The sequence below is a fragment of the Pseudophryne corroboree genome, unplaced genomic scaffold, assembly GCF_028390025.1.
Source record: "Pseudophryne corroboree isolate aPseCor3 unplaced genomic scaffold, aPseCor3.hap2 scaffold_2115, whole genome shotgun sequence".
Classification (NCBI taxonomy): Eukaryota; Metazoa; Chordata; class Amphibia; order Anura; family Myobatrachidae; genus Pseudophryne; species Pseudophryne corroboree.
Genome location: NW_026968759.1, coordinates 22,286 through 38,966, shown reverse-complemented (window position 1 = coordinate 38,966; position 16,681 = coordinate 22,286). Strand labels below are relative to the sequence as shown.

The following is a 16,681-nucleotide window of genomic DNA, read 5'->3' as shown; positions in this document are numbered from 1 at the left end:
CATTAGGTCAGTGCTTACTGTCACAACTGAGGGCCTGAGCTGACGGGAGGCAGCCTCAGTTGTAGGGGCTGAGATGTACCGGAACCTGAGAGGTTGTATCAGACCCCTGGACATGTAAGTAACATGAATAATAACTGCCCGAAGGCGTGACCACGACAACTTGGATAAAAGTCAATGATGTTTATTATGACAACTCCGCAACACAGCAGCAGTAAAAGAAAACGTAAAAGTCAGCAAATAATAAATACAGTTCCTGGGTACTACAGGATGGCAGGAGCCACAGGGCACTGGTAGTGTGAGATAGTTCTTATGATCTTCTAGATGGAAAGTCCTTACCAGGCCCGACTGTAGCAATGGAGATAACCCAGGATTGTGCCAGCTGGTGTTCCAGGAAAAGCTGGGTTGCTGAAGGTAAAACAGCTGCTGTGGATACTGGCTGGAACCAGACTGTTGTTAGCACGGAGTGGATACTGGCTGGAACCAGTTAAATAATAAATGAACTTGGGAGCGATGAAATATGAACTGAAATGTAGAACTTGAGAGCGGAGAAATAATAATACCGGTGGAGAGTGGTAAAGTGTAGAAAGGACACCGGCCCTTTAAGGGAAGCTGTACTCTGCTGGAAGCTGAGCTGGAAGCAGGTAATGTTGTAGCTGGAAACAGATGAATCCACAATGGATTGGAGAGTCAGGCTACACCGCAGGTGGAATGCTGGTGCGGGTCTCTATGGTGGAAGTCTTGAGACAGGAGCTGGAACCTGGAAGACAATCACAGGAGAGAGACAAACAGGAACTAGGTTTGACAACCAAAGCACTGACGCCTTCCTTGCTCAGGCACAGTGTATTTATACCTGCAGCAAGGAAGGGATTGGCTAGGCAATTATGCAGATTAACAATACTGACAACAGATTTGAGGAAATGATCAGCTGACAGAATCCAAGATGGCTGCGCCCATGCAGACACTTGGAGGGAAGTTTGGTTTGTAATCCATGTGGCAATGAAAACAGTAATGGCGGCGCCGACCACTGGAGACAGGAGACGCCAGGCTGACAAGTGCACATCCAACCACGCGGACACAGCGGAGGCCGCGGCTGACGTAATCGCCACTCTGACACTCTGCATGCAGAAGCTCAGGGACGGCGGCGGAGGCCGCGGGAGACGCCATGCCAGATGTAATAAGGCGTTACTGTGACAGCGTCTCAGAGAGACAGGAGAGGATGCAGGAATGTGAACATTAGGATAACAGATGGGATCCGGTCCTGGAGCGCTGAGCCAGCCTTAGGAGGCATCTGATGGGTAAGAAATGGCGTCCAGATACCCGGATCGTGACAGTAAGCAGACAGGAGGAGAAGTCAGGATAGTGCACAAGGGTATAAAAGGGAGGGACTCAAGAAAAAAAGAAGTGGAAACAGACAGCAAACTAGGCTGGAGAGAGACCTGAGACAAAGAGATCTGAATTATACGAGAGCCGACCAGGGGTAACACAAATTATGCAGTCAAGTTTCCCACATTTGGGGAAATCGCAGGAGCAGCACACCCAGAGTGCAATGAGTGAGCCTTGCCCTGGGAGAAGCACCTTCATGATCATAGTATCTCACCTGGCAGGTAAGTAGAAGTTGGGCTAGAGCTGGGGAGGGTCGCTGCTCGGGCACCCCCCTGTCAAGTGAAGGAGATCCAACTGAGGCAGCACAAGGGAACTCTCGAAAGAAGAACAAGGCTAGAGGAAGATCTGAAACAAAGAAATCTGACTTTTACCAGAGCTGACCAGAGGAAAACACAAACACAGTCAAGCGGAGACCTTACTTCGCGACCAACCAGTTCTGATCCAGTCAGACAACGTCACCGCAGTAGTTCATGTAAACCGCCAAGGCGGCACAAGGAGCAGAGTGGCGATGGCGGAAGCCACCAGAATTCTTCGCTGGGCGGAGAATCATGTAAGCGCACTGTCAGCAGTGTTCATTCCGGGAGTGGACAACTGGGAAGCAGACTTCCTCAGCAGACACGACCTACATCCAGGAGAGTGGGGACTTCATCAGGAAGTCTTCGCACAGATTTCAAGTCGGTGGGGACTGCCCCAGATAGACATGATGGCGTCCCGCCTCAACAAAAAGCTACAGAGGTATTGCACCAGGTCAAGAGACCCTCAGGCAGTAGCTGTAGACACCCTAGTGACACCGTGGGTGTTCCGGTCGGTTTATGTATTTCCTCCTCTACCTCTCATACCCAAGGTATTGATAATAGTAAGAAAAAGAGGAGTGAGAACAATTCTCATTGTTCCAGATTGGCCACGAAGGACCTGGTATCCAGATCTGCAGGAAATGCTCACAGAAGATCCGTGGCCACTTCCTCTAAGACAGGACCTGTTGCAACAGGGGCCCTGTCTGTTCCAAGACTTACCGCGGCTGCGTTTGACGGCATGGCGGTTGAACGCCGGATCCTAGCGGAAAAGGGTATTCCAGATGAGGTCATTCCTATGCTAATAAAGGCTAGGAAGGACGTGACATCTAAACATTATCACTGTATATGGCGAAAATATGTTTCTTGGTGTGAGGCCAGGAATGCTCCTACGGAAGAATTCCACCTGGGCCCCTTCCTTCACTTCCTACAAACTGGAGTGAATTTGGGCCTAAAATTAGGCTCTATTAAGGTTCAGATTTTGGCCTTATCCATTTTCTTTCAAAAGGAATTGGCCTCTCTTCGTGAAGTAAGTACAAACTTTTGTGAAGGGAGTACTGCATATTCAGCCTCCTTTTGTACCTCCGGTGGTGCCTTGGGACCTTAACGTGGTGTTAAGGTTATGGTTTGAACCACTTAAAACGGTGGAGTTGAAATATCTCACTTGGAAGGCGGTCATGTTATTAGCCTTGGCTTCCGCTAGGCGAGTGTCGGAATTAGCGGCTTTATCACATAAAATCCCCTATCTGGTTTTCCATATGGATAGAGCGGAATTGCGGACCCGTCCTCAATTCCTGCTAAAAGTGGACTCATCCTTTCATATGAACCAACCTATTGTGGTGCCTGTGGCTACGCGTGACTTGGAGGATTCCGAGTCCCTTGATGTGGTCAGGGCTTTGAAAATTTACGTGGCCAGAACGGCTAGAGTCAGAAAAACAGAAACACTGTTTGTCCTGTATGCAGCCAACAAGATTGGCACCCCTGCTTCAAAGCAGACTATTGCTCTCTGGATCTGTAACACGATTCAGCAGGCGCATTCTATGGCGGGATTGCCGTTGCCTAATTCAGTCAAGGCCCATTCCACTAGGAAGGTGGGCTCTTCTTGGGCAGCTGCCCGAGGGGTCTCGGCACTACAGCTGTGCCGAGCTGCTACTTGGTCGGGTTCAAACACCTTTGCAAAGTTCTATAAGTTTGATACCCTGGCTGAGGAGGACCTCCTGTTTGCTCAATCGGTGCTGCAGAGTCATCCGCACTCTCCTGCCCGTTTGGGAGCTTTGGTATAATCCCCATGGTCCTTACGGATTCCCCAGCATCCTCTAGGACGTAAGAGAAAATAAGATTTTAAACCTACCGGTAAATCTTTTTCTCGTAGTCCGTAGAGGATGCTGGGTGCCCGTCCCAAGTGCGGACTACTTCTGCAAGACTCGTATATAGTTATTGCTTACATAAGGGTTATATGTTAGTTTTCATCGGTCTTGGACTGATGCTATGTTGTTTTCATACTGTTAACTGGGTAGTATATCACAAGTTATACGGTGTGATTGGTGTGGCTGGTATGAATCTTGACCTTGGATTAACAAAAATCCTTTCCTCGTACTGTCCGTCTCCTCTGAGCACAGTTTCTCTAACTGAGGTATGGAGGAGGGGCATAGAGGGAGGAGCCAGTGCACACCCAGATCTAAAGTCTTTCTTAAAGTGCCCATGTCTGCTGCGGAGCCCGTCTATCCCCCATGGTCCTTACGGAGTCCCCATCATCCTCTACGGACTACGAGAAAAAAAAATGACTGGTAGGTTTAAAATGTTATTTTTTTCTCTGCAACCCACTGCTAAATTGTGCTTCCTAGCTGTTTTTTTATAAAATCACTTAATTAAATCTAACTCTGATTACGTCAGAGAAGGCCATGTACCCTACACCATAAGAGGGGGTTTGAAATTTTGACTTGTCTACTTAAAGATCACCAAAATCTGATCACAAGGTCAATTACATCCCTGGGTGGGATTGAACCACCAACGTTTTGGTTAATAGCCCATGTAAGTGCAAGAGATCCTGAAGCACTCACTCATCATGGGAAAGTACCAATGTGTTTCTTACAAAAACTCTCCAGATTATTGACTTTTTAAAGTTTTTCTAGGAAACGTTCTAGATGAATGCTTATTAGCCTTTGTCAGTATGTACTTTTACGAGGTGTCTCTGTGGTGCAATCGGTTAGCATGTTTGGCTATTAACCAAAAGGTTGGTGGTTCAATCCCACCCAGGGATGTAATTGACCTTGTGATCAGATTTTGGTGATCTTTAAGTAGACAAGTCAAAATTTCAAACCCCCTCTTATGGTGTAGGGTACCTGGCCTTCTCTGATGTAATCAGAGTTAGATTTGATTAAGTGATTTTATAAAAAACAGCTAGGAAGCACAATTTAGCAGTGGGTTGCAGAGAAAAAAAATGATGCTGGTAGAAAAGTCCAATTGAGTGATTAAACAGCTCTTCATTTTCTGACTTTATTTTTATGCTAACAAATTTGCTCTCTGAAAAGTGTCCACAAAGCCAAGTCTCTGATTAACACCTTTGTAGGAATGTTTTTTCACCTATTACTGAATTAAACTTGCTACATTGGAAAGGCAGCAAGATGCATCCTCATTTCAATGTCTACTGAAATAATACAGGTTGACACCAGGAAACATAAACGTTACTGCATCCTTGCTGCTTTCTCATGTGGAAGTCTGTTTAATGTGAAAACAAGGTAATATCTAACCAGCACACAGGTAAGGAATTAAGAAAATCTTTCTTTATGGGTGAAGATGTTTCTCACAAAATTGTTGTCCCAATGCATCATTGAAATTCAAGATGGAAGATGATTTTAATATATCACTTGTACATTTTGCATTGCTCTTCTGGTGACAATGTAGTTTGTTTTTGTCAATTACCATTTCAGTAATAGGGTAAAGAAAATTAAGTGGATTTTTTAAAGAAAACAATGCTGTCAATATACTATTAAAACAAATTAAAATGATAAAAGTTATTGTACTTTAAGTAAAAATAAAAGAGCCAAAATATCAATCCCAGTTTTTGATCACTTTAATTATAAAAAAAAAAAAATGCACATAGCAGAGGATAGTTTCGATCAATCGACCTCTGGGTTATGGGCCCAGCATGCTTCCATTGCGCTACTATGCTGCTCATGGAAGTGCAAGAGATCCTGAAGACTAAATTGATTAAAGGCCTAAAAGTACTGGACTATAAGGAAAGACTTACTAGGCTGAATATGTATACACTAGAAAAGAGGTGCCTAAGAGGAGATATTATTAATATCTTCAAATATGTAAAGATACATAACAAAGAGTTATCAGATTAATTATTTATTAAAAGAACACGTGGTCACTCGCTGCGACTGGAGGAAAGTTCAGAACGCAATGGAGGAAAGGGTTCTTCACTGTTAGGGCAATCAGGATGTGGAATTCCCTGCCAGGGAAGGTGGTAATGGCGGACTCTGTAATTGGATTTAAAAAAGGAATGGATACATTTCTGAATGAAAAAGCTATCCAAGGTTATAATACTTAAAATATCAACATGGTTAATCCGGGGGTAACATGAGTTATAGTAGCTAACTAGTCATAAAACATTATTCAGCAAGTATGTAGAATCATCACAACTTAAAACAGGTTGAACACGATGGGCAATTTGCCTCTATTCAACCTCAAAAACTATGTTACTATATGTTACTATATTACTATGTTACTGTAGTATACAGAACACCACAATGCAATGAGCAGTGATACTGAGCACTGATGAGGATACTACTGAGAACTGACACTGAGCAGGAGAGACACACTACTAGTATTACTGAGAAGCAATAAGTAACCACTGATACTGAGCACTGATATTGAGATTTCCACTGAGAGAACATAGCCACGTCCTCTCCGCTCTCTCTTCAATGCACGAGTAAAAATGGCGGCAACGCGCAGCTCTTTATATGGAATCCGAATCTCGCGAGAATCCGACAGCGGGATGATGACATTTTCCCTTGTTCAGGTTTTCCGAGTCAGGCGGGAACAACCGAGCCTGCCTCGGACCAGTGTAAACCACGTGGAGTTCGTGGGGAATTCGGTTCTCGGAGAACCGAACCCGCTCCTCTCTACCTTATACCCATCAATTTTTTTATTTTCAATCTAAGCCCCTGCAGTTTTCTGTAAGCATCTGCTTCGCTATGATGATCAACAAGTCACAAGGGCAAACACTCAGGGCTTGAGGCGTAGATCTTAGGACCAGCTGCTACAAGCATGGCAGAGGTGTCACTATCACTGGTGACACCCAGAGAGGTGGCGAGGGAGATTGTAATGCAGTGCGCGCAGATAAGCAGCGCAATGGTAAAAAGGAGGCATGGTTTCATAGGTAGGGGCGTGGCCTGGTGGCCTGAATCTACATTTTGTTGTTCCGGGTGTCCCGGGGGTTGGGGGCTGCACCCGGGGACTAGTGTGTGAGCGGTGCTGGCTCCTGCACAGTGACAGGGCATGGCCACCCAGCATGACGCCTCCCTTCTTGACCATGCTGTAATTGCAGTCGCACTGCAGTTCAGCGTGATCATAAAAAATGGTGTAGCCTCCTGCTGGTGCAGACTGTATGTGCGCGCAGGAAGCCGCCACCATTTTTGTGATCACAGCGGCTGAATGTGATGTCATACAGCCGCTGTGACCACGCCCCCTGTGTCTCCTCCGTTGCAGACCCCATTTTGAAGCCTTGCCCCCGCACCGCTCCATCCCTGACATGGAAATGGAGTGTTGCTGACCCCCCTTCCCCCCCCTGCCCCGATTGACAGGCAGAGGCGATCGCATTCTCTGTGGGGTGCCGCAGAAAATGCAGGCACATGCGTATGCTCTTAGCAATTTTTGCAGTTGGATCGCTTATTGTGATTGCAATCCAACCTGAATCAGGCCCTATTACCTATCACAATGTGCTGCAGGCAGTACAAAATTGGGGTAATATAGGAGAAAAACCCCCAGACCTGTGCTCCTTAACTGTACCTGGTGGCTAGTGGAGCGGCTGCCCAGTAATCAGTGTCCACCCCAGTGCGCACACGGCCCAACCCTACGGCCACGCTCCTTTTCATCAGCGGCCTCGTGATCCTGAAGGGTGGTGTGTGTGTGACTGACCTTAGGATGAAACCGGAGCCTCCGCTGCAGTGACCCAGCAACCAGGGCACGGGAGTATACAGCGCCGCTGGGAGTGATGAAGCTGCAGTAAAGATGTCTATTAGACCTAGCCTGCTGCAGCCCTTGTAGATTCTCATAAAACAAGTTCTTCTTTTCTTGTCAAAATTAATAGCTAAGAATAGGCTGCCTGAGGCAGGCCCCTGTTAAGTGGCCTGCTACTGAAGGCACCAACTACAAACTGAGCTCCCTGTTCATGGAAGCGGGGTTATAGAGGAGAATGCGCTGAGCATCCTGGGAACAGTCAAAAGCTTTGAGCCGGTTGGTGCCTCAGATCAAGATCCTACTCTACACCCCAATGTGAATCCTTGTGGAGTCCAGTGTACCCCACAGAAGAAATTACCGTATTTGCCGGCGTATAAGACGACTGGGCGTATAAGACGACCCCCCAACATTTCCACTCAAAATATAGAGTTTGTTATGTACTCGCCATATAAGACTACCCCCTCTTCCGCACAATGGTGCAGTACTGTGGTTGGCTGTATACAAAGCCTGATTGGATTGGTCCCTGCCGTCTCCCTGTCACTAGCAGCTGTCTGGTCCGCCCTTGAATCCAAGGTACCTGTAGTACCAGTATTAACCCACCACATAAAGTTGTAAGCCCCCCTCACCTGCAGCTTCCCTGCAGTGCTGCCGCTGTCCCCCCTGCCTACGCCCCCCCCCCTTCTTATGCACCGCCTGTCACTGCTGAATGTCGGCTCCTGCTCAGTGACATGAGCCGGGTGCTGCACTGTAACAATACGTGCAGCACCTGGCTCCTGTCCCTGTGTTGGAGCCGGACTTCACACAGCTTCACCCGCCGGCAGCGCCGTACACTCACCGTACAGATAGAGGCACTTCACGGGGGACATCATCTTCTTAACCCCCTGGATTGCTGAAAACGGCGGTCCGACCGCGAGCCCACGCCCCCTTATGCTAGGCCACGCCCCTGTTCCGCGACTTCCCATAGCGCAACTTCCCGCCCGGCGTGTAAGACGACCCCCGGCGTATAAGACGACCCCCCGCTTGGAGGCATGTTTTTCAGGGGTAAAAAGTCGTCTTATACGCCGGCAAATACGGTAATGTGTCACACCCATTGGCAGCAACCTTAGAATAGCTGCTGACGGGCACAATTGAGAAAGGAAGGAAGGGGGGGGGGGACATTTGAATCCAGCACATAGATGCAATTCAAATATGTAATTTGTACCTTCCTATTTTAAAATATAATGGATGAACCTCACCCTGTGAGAACAATCTTCATGATCAAGAGACCTCATATGCAAAATAAGTATGAGTTGGGATAGGGCTGGGGAGGGTGGCTGCTCGGGCAGCCCCTCCCCCGTCAAGTTAAGGAGATTCAACTGAGGAAGCACAAGGGAACTCTCGTCTGGGGACAACAACTGCAGGGAGACCACATCTTTTCAGATGAACATGGGAGGGCGGAAGGCTGCCTAATACTGAAGCACCATCAAATATCAAACCATATGCAACAACTAGTACAAGCATTCCTGGGGGAAGGTCTGCAGCATACGGATTTGCATACGGTGATGTCATCCAAGCAGTGGGCCGAAGTTGGCTGGAACCCTCATCTGCATATGAAAAGAGAAAAGGGGCATGTAGGGCATGGCGGCCTATTGCAGTGCTTGGATGACCCCTAGTTCGCATTAAACACCCCCACCCTCCTTTGGTGTGGGGCTCATGTTGGCCATGCCCCATCCCCTGAAGCATTCAAGCTGATTTCTTGCAGCAGCTGGGCACTGTAACAGCTCCAGAGTTGTTCTGTAAGGCAAGTAAAAGGGTGTGGGCCCTGCAGCACCACCTGTAGTTCGCATTGTGCGTTGGAAGGCACAAAGTAAGCAGACAGGAGGAGAAGTCAGGATAGTGCACAAGGGTATGAAAGGTAGGTGCTCAAGAAAAAAGAAGTGGAAACAGACAGCAAACTAGGCTGGAGAGAGACCTGAGACAAAGAGATCTGAATTATACGAGAGCCGACCAGGGGAAACACAAATTATGCAGTCAAGTTTCCCACATTTAAGGAAATCGCAGGGGCAGCACACCCAGAGTGCAATGGGTGAGCCTTGCCCTGGGAGAAGCACCTTCATGATCATAGTATCTCACCTGGCAGGTAAGTAGGAGTTGGGCTAGAGCTAGGGAGGGTCGCTGCTCGGGCATCCCCCTGTCAAGTGAAGGAGATCCAACTGAGGCAGCACAAGGGAACTCTCGAAAGAAGAACAAGGCTAGAGGAAAATCTGAGACAAAGAAATCTGACTTTTACCAGAGCTGACCAGAGGATAGCACAAACACAGTCCCCAACTACCACAAATAATGCAGTCGAGTTTCCCACATTTGGGGAAATCACAGGGGTCAGCATACCCAATATGCAATGAATGAACCTCACCCTGGGAGAACAATCTTCATGACCATGATATCTCCTATGCAAAATAAGTATGATTTGGGATAGGGCTGGGGAGGGCCGCTGCTCAGGCACATCTCTGTCAAGTAAAGGAGATTCAACTGAGGCAGCACAAGGGAACTCTCATCTGGGGACAACAACTGCAGGGAGAACACATATTTTCAGATGAACATGGGAGGGCAGAAGGCTGCCTAATACTGAAGCACCCCCAAACAACAAACCAAATGCAACAACTAGTGCAAGCATTCCTGGGGGAAGGCCTGCCGCAGATGGATTTGCATATGGTGATGTCATCCAAGCAGTGGGTCAAAGTTGGCTTCAACCCTCGTCTGCATATGAAAAGAGAAAAGGGGCGTGCAGGGCATGGTGGCCTTTTGCGGCGCTTGGCTGTCCCCTAGTTTGCATTAAACACCTCCACCCTCTTTCGGTGTGGGGCTCATGTTGGCTATGCCCCAGCCCCTGAAGCATTCAAGCTGATTTCTTGCAGCAGCTTGGCACTGTAACAGCTCCAGAGCTGCTCTGTAAGGCAAGTAAAAGGGTGTGGGCCCTGCAGCACTACCTGTAGTTCGCATTGTGCGTTGGAAGGCACAAAGTAAGCAGACAGGAGGAGAAGTCAGGATAGTGCGCAAAGGCATAGAAGGGAGCGGCTCAAGAAAAAGAAGTGGAAACAGACAGCAAACTAGGCTGGAGAGAGACCAGAGACAAAGAGATCTGAATTATACGAGAGCCGACCAGGGGAAACACAAATTATGCAGTCTAGTTTCCCACATTTGGGGAAATCGCAGGAGCAGCACACCCAGAGTGCAATGGGTGAGCCTTGCCCTGGGAGAAGCACCTTCATGATCATAGTATCTCACCTGGCAGGTAAGTAGGAGTTGGGCTAGAGCTAGGGAGGGTCGCTGCTCGGGTACCCCCCTGTAAAGTGAAGGAGATCAAACTGAGGCAGCACAAGGGAACTCTCGAAAGAAGAACAAGGCTAGAGGAAAATCTGAGACAAAGAAATCTGACTTTTACCAGAGCTGACCAGAGGAAAGCACAAACACAGTCCCCCACTACCACAAATAATGCAGTCGAGTTTCCCACATTTGGGGAAATCACAGGGGTCAGCATACCCAAAATGCAATGAATTAACCTCACCCTGGGAGAACAATCTTCATGACCATGATATCTCCTATGAAAAATAAGTATGATTTGGGATAGGGCTGGGGAGGGCCGCTGCTCAGGCACATCTCTGTCAAGTAAAGGAGATTCAACTGAGGCAGCACAAGGGAACTCTCATCTGGGGACAACAACTGCAGGGAGAACACATATTTTCAGATGAACATAGGAGGGCAGAAGGCTGCCTAATACTGTAGCACCCCCAAACAACAAACCAAATGCAACAACTAGTACAAGCATTCCTGGGGGAAGTTCTGTAGAAGACGGATTTGCATACGGTGATGTCATCCAAGCAATGGGCCAAAGTTGGCTGGAACCCTCATCTGCATATGAAAAGAGAAAAGGGGTATGCAGGGCATGGCGGCCTTTTGCGGCGCTTGTTTGACCCTTAGTTCACATTAAACACCCCCACCCTCCTTCGGTGTGGGGCTCATGTTGGCCATGCCCCAGCCCCTGAAGCATTCAAGCTGATTTCTTGCAGCAGCTTGGCACTGTAACAGCTCCAGAGCTGCTCTGTAAGGCAAGTAAAAGGGTGTGGGCCCTCTAGCACTACCTGTAGTTTGCATTGTGCATTGGAAGGCACAAAGTAAGCAGACAGGAGGAGAAGTCAGGATAGTGCACAAGGGTATAAAAGGGATGGGCTCAAGAAAAAAGAAGTGGAAACAGACAGCAAACTAGGCTGGAGAGAGACCTGAGACAAAGAGATCTGAATTATACGAGAGCCGACCAGGGGAAACACAAATTATGCAGTCAAGTTTCCCACATTTGGGGAAATCGCAGGAGCAGCACACCCAGAGTGCAATGGGTGAGCCTTGCCCTGGGAGAAGCACCTTCATGATCATAGTATCTCACCTGGCAGGTAAGTAGAAGTTGGGCTAGAGCTGGGGAGGGTCGCTGCTCGGGCACCCCCCTGTCAAGTGAAGAAGATCCAACTGAGGCAGCACAAGGGAACTCTCGAAAGAAGAACAAGGCTAGAGGAAGATCTGAAACAAAGAAATCTGACTTTTACCAGAGCTGACCAGAGGAAAACACAAACACAGTCAAGCGGAGACCTTACTTCGCGACCAACCAGTTCTGATCCAGTCAGACAACGTCACCGCAGTAGTTCATGTAAACCGCCAAGGCGGCACAAGGAGCAGAGAGGCGATGGCGGAAGCCACCAGAATTCTTCACTGGGCGGAGAATCATGTAAGCGCACTGTCAGCAGTGTTCATTCCGGGAGTGGACAACTGGGAAGCAGACTTCCTCTGCAGACACGACCTACATCCAGGAGAGTGGGGACTTCATCAGGAAGTCTTCGCACAGATTGCAAGTCGGTGGGGACTACCCCAGATAGACATGATGGCATCCCGCCTCAACAAAAAGCTACAGAGGTATTGCACCAGGTCAAGAGACCCTCAGGCAGTAGCTGTAGACGCCCTAGTGACACCGTGGGTGTTCCGGTCGGTTTATGTATTTCCTCCTCTACCTTTCATACTTGGGTGTTGATAATAGTAAGAAAAAGAGGAGTGAGAACAATTCTCATTGTTCCAGATTGGCCACGAAGGACCTGGTATCCAGATCTGCAGGAAATGCTCACAGAAGATCCGTGGCCACTTCCTCTAAGACAGGACCTGTTGCAACAGGGGCCCTGTCTGTTCCAAGACTTACCGCGGCTGCGTTTGACGGCATGGCGGTTGAACGCCGGATCCTAGCGGAAAAGGGTATTCCAGATGAGGTCATTCCTACGCTAATAAAGGCTAGGAAGGACGTGACATCTAAACATTATCACTGTATATGGCGAAAATATGTTTCTTGGTGTGAGGCCAGGAATGCTCCTACGGAAGAATTCCACCTGGGCCACTACCTTCACTTCCTACAAACTGGAGTGAATTTGGGCCTAAAATTAGGCTCTATTAAGGTTCAGATTTAGGCCTTATCCATTTTCTTTCAAAAGGAATTGGCCTCTCTTCCTGAAGTAAGTACAAACTTTTGTGAAGGGAGTACTGCATATTCAGCCTCCTTTTGTACCTCCGGTGGTGCCTTGGGACCTTAACGTGGTGTTAAGGTTATGGTTTGAACCACTTAAAACGGTGGAGTTGAAATATGTCACTTGGAAGGTGGTCATGTTATTAGCCTTGGCTTCCGCTAGGCGAGTGTCGGAATTAGCGGCTTTATCACATAAAATCCCCTATCTGGTTTTCCATATGGATAGAGCGGAATTGCGGACCCGTCCTCAATTCCTGCTAAAAGTGGACTCATCCTTTCATATGAACCAACCTATTGTGGTGCCTGTAGCTACGCGTGACTTGGAGGATTCCGAGTCCCTTGATGTGGTCAGAGCTTTGAAAATTTACGTGGCCAGAACGGCTAGAGTCAGAAAAACAGAAACACTGTTTGTCCTGTATGCAGCCAACAAGATTGGCACCCCTGCTTCAAAGCAGACTATTGCTCTCTGGATCTGTAACACAATTCAGCAGGCGCATTCTATGGCGGGATTGCCGTTGCCTAATTCAGTCAAGGCCCATTCCACTAGGAAGGTGGGCTCTTCTTGGGCAGCTGCCCGAGGGGTCTCGGCACTACAGGTGTGCCGAGCTGCTACTTGGTCGGGTTCAAACACCTTTGCAAAGTTCAATAAGTTTGATACCCTGGCTGAGGAGGACCTCCTGTTTGCTCAATCGTTGCTGCAGAGTCATCCCCACTCTCCTGCCCGTTTGGGAGCTTTGGTATAATCCCCATGGTCCTTACGGAGTCCCCAGCATCCTCTAGGACGTAAGAGAAAATAAGATTTTAAACCTACCGGTAAATCTTTTTCTCGTAGTCCGTAGAGGATGCTGGGTGCCCGTCCCAAGTGCGGACTACTTCTGCAAGACTTGTATATAGTTATTGCTTACATAAGGGTTATATGTTAGTTTTCATCGGTCTTGGACTGATGCTATGTTGTTTTCATACTGTTAACTGGGTAGTATATCACAAGTTATACGGTGTGATTGGTGTGGCTGGTATGAATCTTGACCTTGGATTAACAAAAATCCTTTCCTCGTACTGTCCGTTTCCTCTGGGCACAGTTTCTCTAACTGAGGTATGGAGGAGGGGCATAGAGGGAGGAGCCAGTGCACACCCAGATCTAAAGTCTTTCTTAAAGTGCCCATGTCTGCTGCGGAGCCCGTCTATCCCCCATGGTCCTTACGGAGTCCCCATCATCCTCTACGGACTACGAGAAAAAAAAATTACCGGTAGGTTTAAAATGTTATTTTTTTCTCTGCAACCAACTGCTAAATTGTGCTTCCTAGCTGTTTTTTATAAAACTTGCTTCATTGGAAAGGCAGCAAGATGCATCCTCATTTCAATATCTACTGAAATAATACAGGTTGACACCAGGAAACATAAACGTCACTGCATCCTTGCTGCGTCCTCATGGGGAAGTCTGTTTAATGTGAAAATAAGGTGATATCTAATCAGCACACAGGTAAGGAATTAAGAAAATCTTTCTTTATGGGTGAAGATGTTTCTCACAAAATTGTTGCACCAAAGCATCATTGAAATTCAAGCTGGAAAGATGATTTTAATATATCACTTGTACATTTTGTACTGCTCTTCTGGTGACAATGTAGTTTGTTTTTGTCAATTACCATTTTAATAATAGGGTAAAGAAAATTAAGTGGATTTTTGAAAGAAAACAATACTGTCAATATACTATTAAAACAAATTAAAATGGTAAAAGTTATTGTACTTTAAGTAAAAATAAAAGAGCCAAAATATCAATCCCAGTTTTGGATTACTTTAATTAACAAAAAACAATGCATATAGCAGAGGATAGTTTCAATCTGCCTACCTCTGGGTTATGGGCCCAGCATGCTTCCGTTGCAGTACTCTGCTGCTCATGTAAGTGCAAGAGATCCTGAAGCACTCACTCATCATGGGAAAGTACCAATGTGTTTCTTACAAAAACTCTCCAGATTTATGACTTTTTAAAGTTTTTCTAGGAAACGTTCTAGAGGAGAAGTCAGGATAGTGCACAAGGGTATAAATGGGAGGGGCTCATGAAAAAAGAAGTGGAAACAGACAGCAAACTAGGCTAGATGAATGCTTATTAGCCTTTGTCAGTACGTACTTTTACGAGGTGTCTCTGTGGTGCAATCAGTTAGCATGTTTGGCTATTAACCAAAAGGTTGGTGGTTCAATCCCACCCAGGGATGTAATTGACCTTGTGATCAGATTTTGGTGATCTTTAAGTAGACAAGTCAAAATTTCAAACCCCCTCTTATTGGTGTAGGGTACCTGGCCTTCTCTGATGTAATCAGAGTTAGATTTGATTAAGTGATTTTATAAAAAAACAGCTAGGAAGCACAATTTAGCAGTGGGTTGCAGAGAAAAAATTTATGCTGGCAGAAAAGTCCAATTGAAGGATTAAACAGCTCTTCATTTTCTGACTTTATTTTTATGCTAACAAATTTGCTCTCTGAAAAGTGTCCACAAAGCCAAGTCTCTGATTAACACCTTTGTAGGGATGGTTTTTCACCTATTACTGAATTAAACTTGCTACATTGGAAAGGCAGCAAGATGCATCCTCATTTCAATGTCTACTGAAATAATACAGGTTGACACCAGGAAACATAAACGTTACTGCATCCTTGCTGCTTTCTCATGTGGAAGTCTGTTTAATGTGAAAACAAGGTAATATCTAATCAGCACACAGGTAAGGAATTAAGAAAATCTTTCTTTATGGGTGAAGATGTTTCTCACAAAATTGTTGTCCCAATGCATCATTGAAATTCAAGATGGAAGATGATTTTAATATATCACTTGTACATTTTGCATTGCTCTTCTGGTGACAATGTAGTTTGTTTTTGTCAATTACCATTTCAGGGCTATAACGTGTAGATGAAGCACTAACAGGAGGCTTTTAAATTTTCATTCTAGTGTCCTTCGTTTGGGAGAAAAATGCAAAGGTACAATACAGCTTTTCCTTGCCGATATCTCTTTTTTGCAAAGAGATAGGCATTGGAAAATTCAGGGCTATAACGTGTAGATGAAGCACTAACAGGAGGCTTTAAAATTTTCATTCTAGTGTCTTTCGTTTGGGAGAAAAATGCAGAGGTACAATACAGCTTTTCCTTGCCGATATCTCTCTTTTGCAAAGAGATAGGCATTGGAAAATTCAGGGCTATAACGTGTAGATGAAGCACTAACAGGAGGCTTTAAAATTTTAATACTAGTGTCCTTCGTTTGGGCGAAAAATGCAAAGGTACAATACAGCTTTTCCTTGCCGATATCTCTCTTTTGCAAAGAGATAGGCATTGGAAAATTCAGGGCTATAACGTGTAGATGAAGCACTAACAGGAGGCTTTAAAATTTTCATTCTAGTGTCCTTCGTTTGGGAGAAAAATGCAAAGGTACAATACAGCTTTTCCTTGCCGATATCTCTCTTTTGCAAAGAGATAGGCATTGGAAAATTCAGGGCTATAACGTGTAGATGAAGCACTAACAGGAGGCTTTAAAATTTTCATTCTAGTGTCTTTCGTTTGGGAGAAAAATGCAAAGGTACAATACAGCTTTTCCTTGCCGATATCTCTCTTTTGCAAAGAGATAGGCATTGGAAAATTCAGGGCTATAACGTGTAGATGAAGCACTAACAGGAGGCTTTAAAATTTTCATTCTAGTGTCCTTCGTTTGGGAGAAAAATGCAAAGGTACAATACAGCTTTTCCTTGCCGATATCTCTCTTTTGCAAAGAGATAGGCATTGGAAAATTCAGGGCTATAACGTGTAGATGA

At 46.3% G+C, this 16,681-nt stretch overlaps 7 non-coding genes across 7 annotated transcripts; 1 reads left to right on the top strand and 6 right to left on the bottom strand.

The window, feature by feature from the left end:
- Positions 1 to 1,449: 1,449 nt before the first annotated feature.
- On the bottom strand, positions 1,450 to 1,612 carry LOC135006218 (U1 spliceosomal RNA). Its single transcript, XR_010206531.1, has one exon. It is a non-coding gene; the product is annotated as a U1 spliceosomal RNA (small nuclear RNA).
- A 2,749-nt stretch (positions 1,613 to 4,361) lies between these two features.
- Positions 4,362 to 4,435, top strand: TRNAN-AUU (transfer RNA asparagine (anticodon AUU)). The gene has a single exon. It is a non-coding gene; the product is annotated as a tRNA-Asn (tRNA).
- Positions 4,436 to 9,325: 4,890 nt separating this feature from the next.
- LOC135006223 (U1 spliceosomal RNA) lies at positions 9,326 to 9,488 on the bottom strand. Its single transcript, XR_010206536.1, has one exon. It is a non-coding gene; the product is annotated as a U1 spliceosomal RNA (small nuclear RNA).
- Positions 9,489 to 9,640: 152 nt separating this feature from the next.
- Positions 9,641 to 9,804, bottom strand: LOC135006224 (U1 spliceosomal RNA). The gene has a single exon (XR_010206537.1). It is a non-coding gene; the product is annotated as a U1 spliceosomal RNA (small nuclear RNA).
- Positions 9,805 to 10,477: 673 nt separating this feature from the next.
- On the bottom strand, positions 10,478 to 10,640 carry LOC135006222 (U1 spliceosomal RNA). The gene has a single exon (XR_010206535.1). It is a non-coding gene; the product is annotated as a U1 spliceosomal RNA (small nuclear RNA).
- Positions 10,641 to 10,792: 152 nt separating this feature from the next.
- On the bottom strand, positions 10,793 to 10,956 carry LOC135006214 (U1 spliceosomal RNA). Its single transcript, XR_010206527.1, has one exon. It is a non-coding gene; the product is annotated as a U1 spliceosomal RNA (small nuclear RNA).
- A 674-nt stretch (positions 10,957 to 11,630) lies between these two features.
- On the bottom strand, positions 11,631 to 11,793 carry LOC135006217 (U1 spliceosomal RNA). Its single transcript, XR_010206530.1, has one exon. It is a non-coding gene; the product is annotated as a U1 spliceosomal RNA (small nuclear RNA).
- Positions 11,794 to 16,681: the final 4,888 nt, after the last annotated feature.